Source organism: Panthera onca, chromosome B2, assembly GCF_046562875.1.
Source record: "Panthera onca isolate mPanOnc1 chromosome B2, mPanOnc1 haplotype 2, whole genome shotgun sequence".
Lineage (NCBI taxonomy): Eukaryota > Metazoa > Chordata > Mammalia > Carnivora > Felidae > Panthera > Panthera onca.
This window is the reverse complement of record NC_138343.1, coordinates 41,260,020-41,274,427: the sequence shown is the minus strand read 5'-3', so window position 1 is coordinate 41,274,427 and position 14,408 is coordinate 41,260,020.

The window sequence follows — 14,408 nt, the reverse complement described above, 5'->3', positions numbered from 1 at the left end:
TGGCCCTATCAGGAATGGTAGGAAAGACAAAAGCCAGGCTCAGCAAAGGAGGGAGGGGAGTGGGAGCCAGATGGAACTCTGGAGGTGTGTACTCTGGGAGCAGAGCCCTCTTGGGAAAGCCACAGTTCAGGTAGAAGGAATGGGGTGGGCTGGAGGCTGAAGTTTACTCAGATCTAAAGACAACATCCACCCCAAGCCAAGGCCTCTCTTGGCCAGATGGTTCCGGAGAAGCCTTAGCATCTGTTCCTCTGTAAATTATCCAGTGCTCCCTCCTGCCTGTCCTCTCTGGTGACAGCTGGAACAATTGTCCCGGAATTCCATCTGCTCTCTTGTCCTTCTCCCCTCCACAGCTCATCAACAATTCAGAACGGAGAGGTATCCCATTTCCCTGGGCCTACGGGTGGGAGCTGGGTCTGTCCCTTAATGGAGCTGGCCTCAAGCCCTCAGTTCTCCACCAACACACACAAATAAAACCTTGGCAGAGACTCCCAGGGTCAGTCATCTTTATTTGCCATCCTGTCCATGGTTTTCAGTCCCATACAACTTTTTATTATTGTTAACTTAATAAGATTACACTAAATGAATCAATCATATTGGTTCTTGCAGAGCTTAAAATAAAGACTCCCAATCATACATCTCCACATGGTTTCCCTTAAATTGCCCATACAGTACTTTCAAAATGTGACATTCATTGCGTTGCAAGAGCACAAACTCAGTTTTTTTTGAAATATGACTTTTACCATTTTCCTAAAAGAAAATTTCCTAAAAGAAATTTGTCTGAAAGGAAGAACAGAGGAAGCTGGTTTTCTTTTCTAAATAGGTACAACCTTCAGATCCCTGCTCTACCTTTCCAAAAATTGCGTTCGGATCTACATCGGGAGGGAAGCCCATGAACTCTCAGGTAAACAAACTTACGATATATAAATTTGAAAAGTAATCCAAGTTTATATTTTGTAAACAGGAAAATGATCAATAAACGTGAACATACCTTTGAAAAGAAGGGGAGCCACAGTCCTCCACAGTTTCAAGCTTCTAGGATATGTGAGATTAAGTTCTTTTTACTATGACACTGGTTTACCTCATCACTCCCCACTCTGTGGATATAAAAATGCACATGTGTACGCCTCTATACTCATTAAGCCACAATTACATCATTGTTCACCATCACTTAAGAGACCCGTGAGGAAGAGGGTGAAGATTAAAGACCCCTTCTAGGCTTTCAGGGTTTTACGAACTAGATGCAATTTACAGAAGAGACAGGTTCACTATGTTCTGATGGTAGTTTTCATATGGTTGTGCCTTGGTGTCCACAGGACTGGGGGGCTGCAGGGCCCATCTGTACGAGCATCATCGAATATTTCCTAACACGCAATCCACCTAGATCCAAGATGATTCTTTCTCCTGATTTCACTTATGTAGACCTAATCTCCCAGCTGGAAGGGATGTGTCAATGTGGAGTCCAGGGTTGACCTGACAGACTTCGTAGGTGCAGAGGGCCTTGGACTAGAAGTGCCATCTTGGACAAGAACAGCAATTTGAGCTCCAGGTGTTGGAGGAAACTGTTGGGGAAAGACTTGAAATTGGCCAGGGCTCAGCCCCAGAGTCTTTTGAACTGTTCATCATGATAGCTAGAAGGGCTATAGGTCATATGCAACTTTTTTGGTTGCAATTGACGTTGTCTGCTAACAGTTTGAAATCTATATTCTTATTTATGACCCTGATTGGACATGCTGAACCCTATTTACGTGGTTTTTTGGAGAATGATTTCAAAACTTCAAGAGGTGATAACTTAGTGTGCTTCCCCTAGATTTAAGCTATACACATTTCCTGGGGCACTTGGATGGTACAGTTGGTTAAGTGTCTGACTCTTGGTTTCAACTCACATCATGATCTCACTGGTCATGATCTCGCCGTTCGTGGGTTCGAGCCCTGCATCGGGCTCTGTGCCGCCAGTGCAAAAACTGCTCGGGATTCTCTCTCCCCCTCTCTCTGCCCTTCCTACACACTCTCTCTCTCAAAATAAATAAACTTTAAAAAAGTTATCCACATTTCCTAATTCTTATATTCATAGAAATCTACCACTGCCACCCAGGTGGATAAACTTTTATTATAGGTAATTGTCTTTTCCTAACTTAGGGTATTGAATTTGATGGGAACCTAAGAAATATCATTTTATTTTTTTTATTTTTTTAATGTTTTTATTTATTTTTGAGGCAGAGAGAGACAGAGCATGAGCAGGGGAGGGGCAGAGAGAGAGGGAGACACAGAATCCAAAGCAGGTTCCAGGCTCTGAGCTGACAGCACAAAGCCCGATGTGGGGATTGAACTCACAAACTGCGAGATCATGACCTGAGCCGAAGCCGGACACTTAACCGACTGAGCCACCTGGGCGCCCCAGAAATATCATTTTAAAGACCTTGAAACTTGGCGGGATCTTGCAGCCTTTAATATTCTTAAAGCCATATAACTCTTGGAAAATACTTATGGAAGGCAGAAATCCAAAGAAATATTTCTACACCCATATATGTAATAATGCTATTCAGATCAGCATTATTACCACAGCCAAAATGTCCATCAGTGGATAAATGGATAAACAAAATGTGGTCTATACATACAAGGGATATTTTTCCAGCCTTAAAAAGGAAGCAAATTCTGACACATGCTACAACACAGATGAATCTGGAGGACATTATGCTAAGGGCAATAAGCCAATCAGAAAAGGACAATGACTGTAGGATTCCCCTTACATGAGGTAGCATCTAGAGTAGTCAAATTCTTAAAGGCAGAAAATAGAACGGTGGTTGCCAAGTGGGGGGGAAGGGGGGACAGGGAGTTAGTGTTTAATGAGTACAGAGTTTCGGTTTGGAAAGATAAAAAAATTCTGGAGCTGGATAGTCAAGCTGGTTGCCCAGTAGCATGAATGTTGGCAATCAGTTCCAATGCCACTGAACTGTGCACTTAAAAACTATTCAAATGGTAACTGTCATATTATGGATATTTTACCATAACGGAACATATTTCAAGGTAAAAAAAAAAAAACTACTTAAAATATATATTCCATAAATTTTACATGGCACCAAGTCTTATTTTCTGGCTTCTGGTGGAGTCTTACCTCTCCCAACTCTAAGGCAGGGTTTCCCTGGGGCAGACTTTGGGACTCTCCCTTCAGACTTTGGGTACCTTGAGATAAAATCCTGTGCCTCCCCTCTCACACTTCAATTTTGAGTCCTGGGGAAGCTCAGAAAGTACAGAAGAAACGGTTTATCTCGGTCTTCTGGATGGTACTGGGACCCATTCACCAGGCCCTGCTTCACTCTGACCCAATAGGGGCTGGATAGTTCTGCAGCCCCCTGGGCTCTTTGTTGAACCTGAAACTTGGCCTTGAATGAATGTGCTATCCCATAGATTAAGCAACTCTTTATGCGTGAAAGGTTAAGAGAAGAGGCTCAGGTTCTAGAAGCCTCAAATAAACCTCTTTTCGCAGCTGCTGGAGCAGCTGGAGCATGACCTGCCTGGGCTATTGATGTCTCTTTCACTCCATCATGAGCATCGGGTGGTTCCAGGGTAGCAAGGGCTTTACGTGTGTGTGTGTGTGTGTGTGTGTGTGAACAATTGGTACTGTTATACTTTACACCATAGTTCTGGATATAGGTGAACCTCTTGCCTCTCCAGGCCTATGCTCATATGTCAGCACACTCTGGTGGTTCCAAATAGACATGTTCCCTCTCTTGATATTTAAAAAAAATTTTTTTAATGTTTATTTATTTTTGAGAAAGAGAGAGAGAGCATTGCGAGGTGGGGGAGGGACAGAGAGAAAGAGGGAGATCGAAGATCAGAAGCTGGCTCTGCACTGACAGTAGAGAGCCCGATGCGGGGCTCAAAGTCACGAACTGTGAGATCATGACCTGAGCCGAAGTCGGGTGCTTAACAAACTGAGCCGCCCAGGCACCCCTACGTGTTCCCTCTCTTGACATTTTGGACACTGGCTACATGACTGCATACTGGGTTCACCAGCAGGCAAAGTATCTCCCCTCTGCCATTTCTCAAGTAACACCAGAGCACAGAGTCAGTATCTACCTTGCCCAGCTTCTTCCCTTTTTGTGAGCAGGTATCTCCTGGTACCCCAAGCATGGCATCCCAGGGCCTGAGACATAGCATTCCAGCCCCTGAGGCACACAGTGGGCCCTGCCAACATACACACACACACACACACACACACACACACATCATCATCATCATCATCACACAACGCCCAAAGGTGGGACACAATGGCTGGTTTGGATTTCAGCCCTTGAGCACCGGCTCCAACTCCTGCTGTGAGATAGGAGTGGGGGTGGAGGACAGGAAACAACAAGGGGGGAGGACACTGGTTTCAGGACCTAAAGGTCCCTGCTCTGGCAGAAAGTATCAAGGGAGTGGACTATCTGGATATGCCTGACATCCTCCCTGCACCAGCTCCGCTCCCACTTGCAGCCTCCACTTTTTGGGCTGGTCAGACTGGCTCGGAGAGATGGTAGTAGGACAAAAGAAGCAGGTGGGTGATTGGCCCTTAGCTGGTGAGGACCAGAGCCAGGCCTGCATGCCTCTGGGTCTCCATGAGGTCCAGGGCCCTCAGGTGTGTCTAGTCCCCCTTTTATCTGAAGTGTATGTATGACAGTGAGTGGGTGTGCTTGCCCTACTAGGCTATAAGCTGCTTGAAGTCAGGGCCCAGCACTTCTTTTCAATCATATTAATTCATTCACTTATTTAACTCACGCTTATTGAGCTTCTGGGGTCCCCTCCTAACCTCTGGCCACAGCGCTTACTATCATGCTAGGCTCTGAGAGGGACGAGGAGAAATATTTGTAAGTGGGTCAACGAATGTGTGAATGAATGACCGCCTCCCCTTGTGCCCCATTTTCTTCTCTCTGTACCCCTATTTGGTGTTGGTAGTACCCAAAACTTGTTTGTAAAGGAGGCTAGGGAGAAAAGAGGGTAACTTGGGAACCCACCCATCAAGTGAGCAGCAGAGAGGCCAAGAAAGATGAACCCATGTAGCTGGGGGCCCTGGAGGAGGGATTCATTGACAGGTACTCAGGAAAGAAATGCTAGGAAAGTGGAGAACCCCACAGGTTTGGGAGAATGGGGTGTTCTAGAGTAGTAGTTACTGTCCAGGTCTGGGATGAAACTCGGAAGGGAACCTCCTATGTCTATTGGCACCTACCCAAAACAGAGGCCACTATTAGGGTAGGCTTAGGAGGACCCTAAAGTGATCAGGCTCCTGCCCAATCCACTGCCAAAGTCCTCCCTAAATTGCACTGTGAAGCAAAAATTAAAGCTAAGGTTTGGTTAGCATCAGCCAGAGGGCTCTCAGCACCGCATAGCCCATACCAGTCACTTCTCCCAAGGATAGGACAGTGCTTAAGAACAGGATCTCTGAAGCAGCCTGTCTGGGTTCATAACTTGGCTCTATCACTTAACGAGCTGCATGAACATAAGCAAATGACTGAAGTTCTCTGTGCTTCAGTTTCCCTATCTATAAAGTGGGTTAAGCACAGTACCTACCTCACGGTGTTGTTGTGAGGCTCAAAGGCGTTCATGCATGTAGAGTGCTTATCTATTTACCAGCAAGAACCTCGGGGCTCAGAAAAGCTGGATGTCTCCTGAAGGTCACGCAGCTACCAATGCTGGAGCTAGGATCTGCAGCAGCTTGTGGTACCCTTGCCTTGACATTGCACAGCCTGGAGAGTAATAAGAGTGATCCCGGGCTGCTCTGAGCCAGGGAGTGAGATGACAAGGGTGGTGTGAGAACATTTATCCTCAAGGCACCCAGCAGAATGGATGCACGGGAGAAAGGGGCAGGCCTGGACCTGAGAGACCACTTAGGAAATGCTTGTCATGAGTCTAGTGGAGCCAGGAAGGTGTTCATAAGGCCTGAGGCAGTGGGATAGAATGAACCCGGGACCACAGGAGGAAGACCCAATGACATGTGGTGAGCAGCCAGAACAGGGGAATGGGAAAGAGAGGAATTAGGGATGGCCTTAAGATTTTAAGCCTCAGTTATCCAAAAATTAATGGGAATCTCTGCCAGAAACAGATGATTGGTCCCGGGGGGTTCTTGGAAATCCAAGCAGTGAGACAAGCCCTCTTTCCTGGGTCATTGTTAAATGGGGGAGGGAGTGTAAGTTAGAAGCAGTTTTGCAGGAAAAAAAAGGGGGAACCTGGGTGGCACAGTGGGTTAAGCGTCTGAATTTTTCTCAGGTCATGATCTCAAAGCTCATGAGTCCGAGCCCCACATGGGACTCTCTGCTCTGATAGCAGAAAGCTCATTTTGGATCTTCTCTCTCCCTCTCTTGGCCCCTCCCCTGCTTGCACGAGCTGTTTCTCTCTCTCTCTCTCTCTCTCTCTCTCTCTCTCTCTCAAAAATAAATAAACATTCAAAAAGAAAAGCAGTTTTGCCAAGACTAAATGCTGCCTTTTATATCAAGGGGCCTCCATCCCTAGTAGTGGATGGATTCTCAGAGATACTGCCTCAGAAACAGTTGCTAAGAGACAAGCACAGCTCAGAACAGCCCAGTTCAACGTCCCATTTTTTTGTTCTTGTTGCCAACCCCCTCCCTACTCCAGGGCAGGACACTGACTTTACCAGGAACCCCCAAAGCCTCAGTAACCACTCACCCCCAGGCCTCACCCTCCCGCCACCTGTTCACATACCTGCACTTTCACGTTCACTATCTCATTCTATCCTTATAGCCACCCTGAGAGAGAGTAAGGCTGGTACTATCCTCCCCATTTTACAGATGAGTAAACTGAGGCCCCAAAAGATTATGAGACTTTCTCAGAGGTCACACAGTCGATGTCAATCAGTGACCAGATTCCAAATCCTGTTCATTTTACTTCCATACACCACACCTGCATTTCAAGAGATCTCAAGGAAATTGAGTCCAGAGGCACCCACTTCTTTTCCCCAACAGATCCACAGACATCCGTTGGTGTCCAGGGGTGTTCGTTTCTCTCTGGAAATAATAGAATGGGGCATAATGATCTAGTATTAAAGGGGGAGTGAAAATGGATAGTGGAGGATGTGGTAACATCATAGATAAGCACTAAACATCAGCATTGGAACCACTCTTGGAGACCATGGATTAATGCCTACTGTTTACAAGGGAAACTTAAGCCCAGAAGGAAGTGACTTGCCCACTGAATACTTCTGACATTTTGTCATTCCTTTGTTCCAGTTGTTTACCATTGCATATAACAAATTACCTTAAAACTTAGTGGCTTAAGACAACAATAGTGTTTTCTCTCTCAGATTCCTGTGGGTCAGGGATTTAGGAAGGGCGCAGCTGGGCAGTTCTGACTTTGTCCCTCATGCCTGCAACTGTAGTTAGTGGCTGGAGTTAAAACAGCAGGCGCACTCAAGGACTGCCTGGGCCTCTCTCTTTCTCCACGTACGTCCTCTCCTGGTAGCCTCTCCACTGGGGCTAGTTTGGGCTTCCTCATAGAACAGTGACCTCATGGTAATCACATGCTTTACACAGCAGCTCAGATCTCTGAAGGCAAGTGTCTCCAGAGAATCACATCAAACCTGGATCATCTTTTGTGACCTACCCTAAGAAGTCACATAACTTCACTTCCATCATCGTTCCAAGACTGCCTGAAGTCGAGGAACAGGAACACAGAACCTACCTCGCAATGGGAGGAGTGTCAAAGTCACATTATAAAAGGGGCACCTGGGTGGCTCAGTCGGTTAAGCACTTGGTTTAAGTCAGGCTCTTGGTTTTGGCTCCAGATCATGATCTCACGTTTCACGAGTTCAAGCCCCAAATCGGGTTCCGTGCTGACTGTGCAGAGACTGTTTGGGATTCTCTCACTCCCTCTCTCTTTGCCCTTCTGCCTGATCGCTCTTTCTGTCTCTCTCAAAATAAATAAACTTAAAAAAAAATTTTGTTTTAAAGTCACATTATAAGAAGAGCATGTGGGGGGTGGGGGGGAGATCTGTGGCAGCCATCTTTGGAAAATGCAACTGCCACCCCCGTGCACAATTGCCTAGGAACAATGGCACGGGAGAAGCACACCTGGGTCTGACACCTGGCTTCATCACTCACTCGTTCTGTGACCTTGGGGAAGGCACCCAAGCCCTTGTTATCTTCTCCTCCCTCATCCACAAAGTCGAAACAATAGCAATGCCCATCTTGCAGGGTTGTAGGGAGGATGCACCAGAAGGGCCCGGCCCATAGAAATTTTGTTTTTTCTTCTTCCAGGTTATGAGAAAGCAGGAAGCACACCATCAACCTAAATCCTTCCTCCTGCCCATGAAATAGACTCGAATCTCAATAAAGACAAAAACTAAGGCAAATAAGAGTGCAAATTCAGTGCCAAACAGTATAAGACATGACATGGTAAGTCAAGAGCTACTTATAGAAGTAAACAAAACAGGGCTGGGCCCCTGGTTGGCTCAGTCAGAAAAGCATACCACTCTTAATCTCGGAGTCATGAGTTTGAGCCCCACCATGGGTGTAGAGATTAGTTACATAAATAAATAAAAGCTTTTAAAAAAAATCTTTAGGGGCCAAAACAATTTTTAGGGGCGACTGGATGGCTTGATCAGTTGGATTGTCCAACTTTGGCTCAGGTCATATCTCATAGTTCGTGAGTTCTAGGCTCGCTTGGGCTCTCAGCTGTCAGCATGGAGCCTGCTTCAGATCCTCTGTCTCCCTCTCTCTGACCCTCCCCGCCGTCTCGCTCTCAAAAATAAAACAAAACATAAAAAATATTTTTAATCTTTAAAGAAAAATAGCAACCAAAAAACAAAGCCCTTGCCCTCACAGAGTGGAGGGAACCAGTCAATATATAATAGATGTGTATGCCAGGTAGAGAAAAACATTGTAGAGAAAAATAAAGCAGGATAAGGGAAATATGCCAGGGTGAGGGTGGGATTATTACACAGGGTGATCGGCAAGGGCCTCTTTACTACCATGAAACTTGAGCAGAGAACTGAATGAAAGAAGGGAGTAAGCTATGAAAATATCTGCGTAAGAGCATTCTAGGCAGAGGAAGCAGCTAGTGCAAAGGTCCTGAGGCAGGGAGCATGCTTGATGTGTTCAAGAATCAACACAGAGGCCAGTTTAGCTGGAGCAGAGTAAAACAAGGAGAATATAGGAGATAAAGCCAGATGGGATCCACTGGAAGGTTTTGAGCAGAGATGTGACATCATCTAACTTCCACCTTTTAAATAAACTTTATTTTCAAATAATTTTAGATTTAAAATAAAGCTGCAAAGATAATAGACAGTTCCCATACACCATTTGCCCAGATTCCCCTAGTGTTAATATTAGACATTATTGTGGTACATTTGTCAAACTGAAAAAGCCAGCAATGGTACCTTAGTGTAGTCTAAACTCCAAATTTTACTCAGACTTCACCAGTCTTTCCACTGATGATCTTTTTCTGTCTCAGAATCTGATTTAGGATACCACATTGCATTTTGCTGGCTTCTTATTTTATCAGGATCACCCCAGCTACTACGTGGTAATAAAAGACGCATTCAGAAGCTGTTGGGGTAGTCCAGGCAACAAGAGATGATGGGGCTTGGACCGGATGTCAGAGGTCGGATTGTGAAAAGTGGTCAAATTCTGGATGAAGTTGAAGGCAGAGCCAACAGGATTTGCAGGATGTGGGATGTGAAAGAAAAAGGAAAGTCAAGTATCATGCCAAAGATTTTGGTCTAAAACACTGAATAGATGGAACAGACACTTACTGATCTAGATAGACTAACATAGGAAGCCTGTTTGAGGCTGAAAGTCAAGAGTTTGTATTTGAACATGGTAAGTGTGAGCTGCCTGTTGGATAATCCGAGTGGACGTGTCAAGTAGGCAGTCAGATACATGAATCTGTATTTCAAGAAGAAATCTTGGCTGGAAGTATGAACTCAGGAAATAAGCACTTAGCTTATAGCTAGGACTTAATTAAGACTCCATTAGGCTGGACGTGATCATGATGGAAATGAGTGAAGGTAGAAAAGAGAAGAGGTCTGAAGGTTGAGCCCTGGGGATGCAGAAGAAATTGGAAAGATGAGAAGAAAGCAGAGGAGACTGGGGGTGGGGGTGGCGAGGGGACAGCCATTGAGGTAGGATGGAAAAGCCAATGAGAAGGATCCTAGAAGCCCGGGGACAACTGTGTCAGACGCAGCTTACAGAGCCACTGTAATGAAGCCTGAGAAGTCATCATTGGATTTGACAACAGTGAGGGCATTGGTGACCTTGACAAGAGTAATTCCAGTGGAGTGGTGGGGTGAGAGGGTTCAAGAGAAATTGAGAGAAGAAGAGGTAAAGACAACAAGCACAGACAAATATGTGTTTTTAAGTTTATTTATTTTGAGAGAGAGAGAGTGAGTGCAAGCAGGGGAGGGGCAGAGAGAAAGAGAGACAGAATCCCAAGCAGGCTCCACACTATCAGTGCAGAACCCGCTGTGAGGCTCGAACCCATGAACTGTGAGATCATGACCTGAGCCGAGATCAAGAGTTGGTTGCCCAACTGACTGTGCCACCCAGGTACCCCAGACAAATATTTTTGAAGAGTTTTCAGTAAAGGGGAGCGGGAAAATGTCGCTGGAAGAGAACGTGGGACTGAGCGAGGACATTTATTTATTTTAAGATGGGAAAGAGGATCCCATAGCAAACTGCTGATATAGAAGAGATAGGGAGAACTGGGGAGCCCTGTAGTTACACTGTGAAAAGGATGAGAACCAGGGCCCGGGTGGAGGGGCTTATACCTCGGTAAGAACACAGGCAGTGCATCTATGGTAACAGGAGGGATGGCAGTGTATGGAAACAGCTGCATGTAGGCGGTAGAAGCATGTAGAAATTCTCTTCAGATTGCTTCTATTTTCTCCATGAAGTTGGAAGCAAGACCACCAGCAGAGTGAGGAGAAAGGAGGAGTGGTTGGAGGTTGGAGGAGAGAGGAGAAGGTAAAAACAGCTTTCAGGGAAGGTGGGAGAGCGCACAGAACTGAGGAAATGCAGGAGCATTGGTGGTTCACACAAAGGACCTTTGAGGGGCATGAATTTTAAGTGAGCCCAGTCAGCCTGGAGATGTGTTTTTTCCAGCTGCCTTTGGCCACTTGGGTGCAGGCTGGAGAAGCCACAGGGGTGGGGTTTTGCTGGATGAATATGATGGGAGAGAGGAGCCAGGAAGTTGGTGTGTGCAAGGAATTGATGGTAATGATAGATCATGGAATAAGAGTAGAGTAAGGAGGGAGAGCTGGATGTGATGGGGGTAGGGGACAACAACAAGGAGATAGCATCAATGAATAAGAGACAAGGTCAGTTTATCCACAGGAGGCACAATGCCTGAGGTCCAGGATACTTTTAGGGGTCTACAAAATGTTTTAATTTCATTTTAAAATTAGAAGAAAAGATAGGGTGCCTGGGTGGCTCAGTCGGTTAAGCATCCAACTTCAGCTCAGGTCATGATCTCACAGTTCGTGGGTTCGAGCCCCGCATTGGGCTCTATGCTGACAGCTCAGAGCCTGGAGCCTGCTTCAGGTTCTGTGTCTCCCTCTCTCTCTCTGCCCCATCCCTGCTCATGCTCTGTCTCTCTGTCTCTCTGTCTCTCTCTCTCACTTTCTCTCTCTCTCAAAAATAAAATAAAAACATAAAAACAGTTAGAAGAAAAGATGACTGTAATAAAAACAAATACACAATAATGAATCCAGCCAGGATTACATTCATCTTTATACCAGTGCAATTATAAATATAATTTTTAATATCCTTTTTCAGAGGGACCCATGAAGATGAAGTGCCTGGAACTCACAAAAATTGTAATGTGGCCCTTAGGAGTCATCCCAGTGGATCCAATTCAATATTAGTTGAATGCATTTATAATGGCAAAAAAGTAAACATAATCTAAATATCTAGAATTGTTTGAGTCCTGGTTAAGGGCATGGGCTGAAAACAGAAGAGTTGATAATAAGAAAGTATGATACAGGGTGCTGGGCTGGCTCAGCAAGTAGAGCATGTGACTCTAAATCTCAAGGTCATGAGTTCAAGTCTCATGTTGGGCATGGAGTCTCCTTAAAAAAAAATAAGTAAATTTTTAAAAAGAAAGTATGATACTTAAAACTGAGATTATGAAGTATGTGAAGCTACTTATAGTAAAAAGGCTTTGGTGACCATCCTTCCCATTGGTGGAGAAGAAATCAAGGAAATGGAAGCCAGTTTTATCAGTTATCTATTGCCATATTAACAAAGTACTCCTAAATATAGTGGCTTAAAACTACCACCATTGGGGCACCTGGGTGGCTCAGTTGGTTAGGTGGCCAACTCTTGATTTTGGCTCAGACCATGAGCTCATGGTTTATGAGTTCGAGCCACACATCGGGTTCTGTGCTCACAGTGTGGAGCTTGCTTTGGATCCTCTGTCTTCCCCATCTCTGCCCCTCCCCCACTTGTGCTCTTCTCTCTCTCTCTCTCTCTCTCAATAATAAATAAATGTTAAAACAACAACAATAACAACAACAACAACAACCCATGGTAATATGAGCTCAGTTCAGTAGTTCTTTTGTTGGTCTTGCCTGGGCTCATTCATGTGGCTGCAGTCATCTGGAAGCTTGACTGGAGATGGCTAATGTGACCTCACATGTCTGGTGGTTATTGGCCAGCGCACCTCAAGGCTCCATGGAGCTTCTCATCTTCCAGTAGGCCAGACTGGACTTCTTTACATCTTGTTGGAAGTTTTCTAAGAGGGCAAAGAGGCAAGCTGCGAGGTCTCTTGAGGCCCAGACTCTGGGGACTCACACGATGTCATTTCTGCCACCATTCATTAATCAAAGCAAGTCAGAAGGCCAGCCCAGATTCAAGGGGTTAAAGAAACAGACTCCACTTCTTGCTGGGAGGAGCAGCAAAATCACTACAAAGGGTCATGTGGGACAGGAGGCAGTGGAGTGGCCATCCTTGCAAACAAACTTATCACACTTATTGGAAGAATTGTCTATGTGATACTGAGTCATCAAGAATCACCGAGAAGTTGATGCCAGTGGGAGTAAAGAGAGTGACAACAAGCCAGGTGCTAAAATCTTCAAAGCATGAGGGAGTAGTGAGCAATGTAATCTGATGCCATCAACTTCAAAGCTTCAAATATCTGTATTGTTTCATTGGTGAATGTCAATGAATTTCATTAATGAAAAGGAACTGTTCATTTTTCACAACTTCTTTGACTCAGTCACTCATCAATTTAGACTCTATCTTAAGAAAATAACTTAAACCATGGAAAAAACTGTATGCATGAAAACTTGTGGCACTATTTATCTGGGAGCCGTATCCCCAGTGCCTACAATGATGTCTGGCATATAGTAGAAGCACATGGATGCTCAGTAAATATTTGTTGAATGAACTTATCATAGCAAAAAATGTAAACAACCTAAATATCCAATAATGAGGGCTAGATTAAATAAAAATTACAGTATACCTATTTAATGGAATACCCTGCAGCCATAAAAAGTTATGCCTTTGAGGCTGTCAATCAATATATGACACGAAGTTTTTATTTTTTTTATTTTTTTTTTTAACGTTTATTTATTTTTGAGACAGAGAGAGACAGAGCATGAATGGGGGAGGGGCAGAGAGAGAGCGAGACACAGAATCGGAAGCAGGCTCCAGGCTCTGAGCCATCAGCCCAGAGCCCGACGCGGGGCTCGAACTCACGGACTGCGAGATCGTGACCTGAGCTGAAGTCGGACGCTTAACCGACTGCGCCACCCAGGCGCCCCCGAAGTTTTTAAAAAAGCAGGATACAACATTATAGATACTGTATAAAAACATCTGGATAGGAAAAATGTTCAAAACAACAACAGTGGCCAGGAGGATAATGAGTGATTTTTTTTCTTTTTGACTTTATTCTAAAAGTTTTTAAAATATCATTGCATTTCTTTTATAATAATAAAAAAAGTACGCATTCATTGTGGAAAATGCTGAAAAGCATCAATAAGAAAAAAAAAATCCATAATTCCATCATTCAGAAAAAAAATCACTGCCAATAATGAGATAAGTTCTGCTTTGTTCTTGCTCCCCTCCCCCCAACACACACACAACATATTCTTAGCTCTTTGGACATCTTTGGACTTCAAAAGGTGATTCTTAGTAGTCAGGTAGTGTTTACATGCCATAATCTATTTGGCCTACAGTGTAGGTCGTTTGCAATTTTTCACTAAAAACAACAACAACAACAACAACAACAACAACAAAACTTAAATGAATAATCAGAGTCATGGTATTACTCAAATTCAGAAAGCTCTTCGGAAAAGAGATGATCAGAGTTTCGGGGAAGTTGGCTGGAGAGATGGGGTGGGTGCAATGGAGGCTGCAAGAAAAATTAGTCCGGGGGCTCCATCCTTGTGTGTTGCGGGTGTCTGTAGGCAGCTGCTCTACACG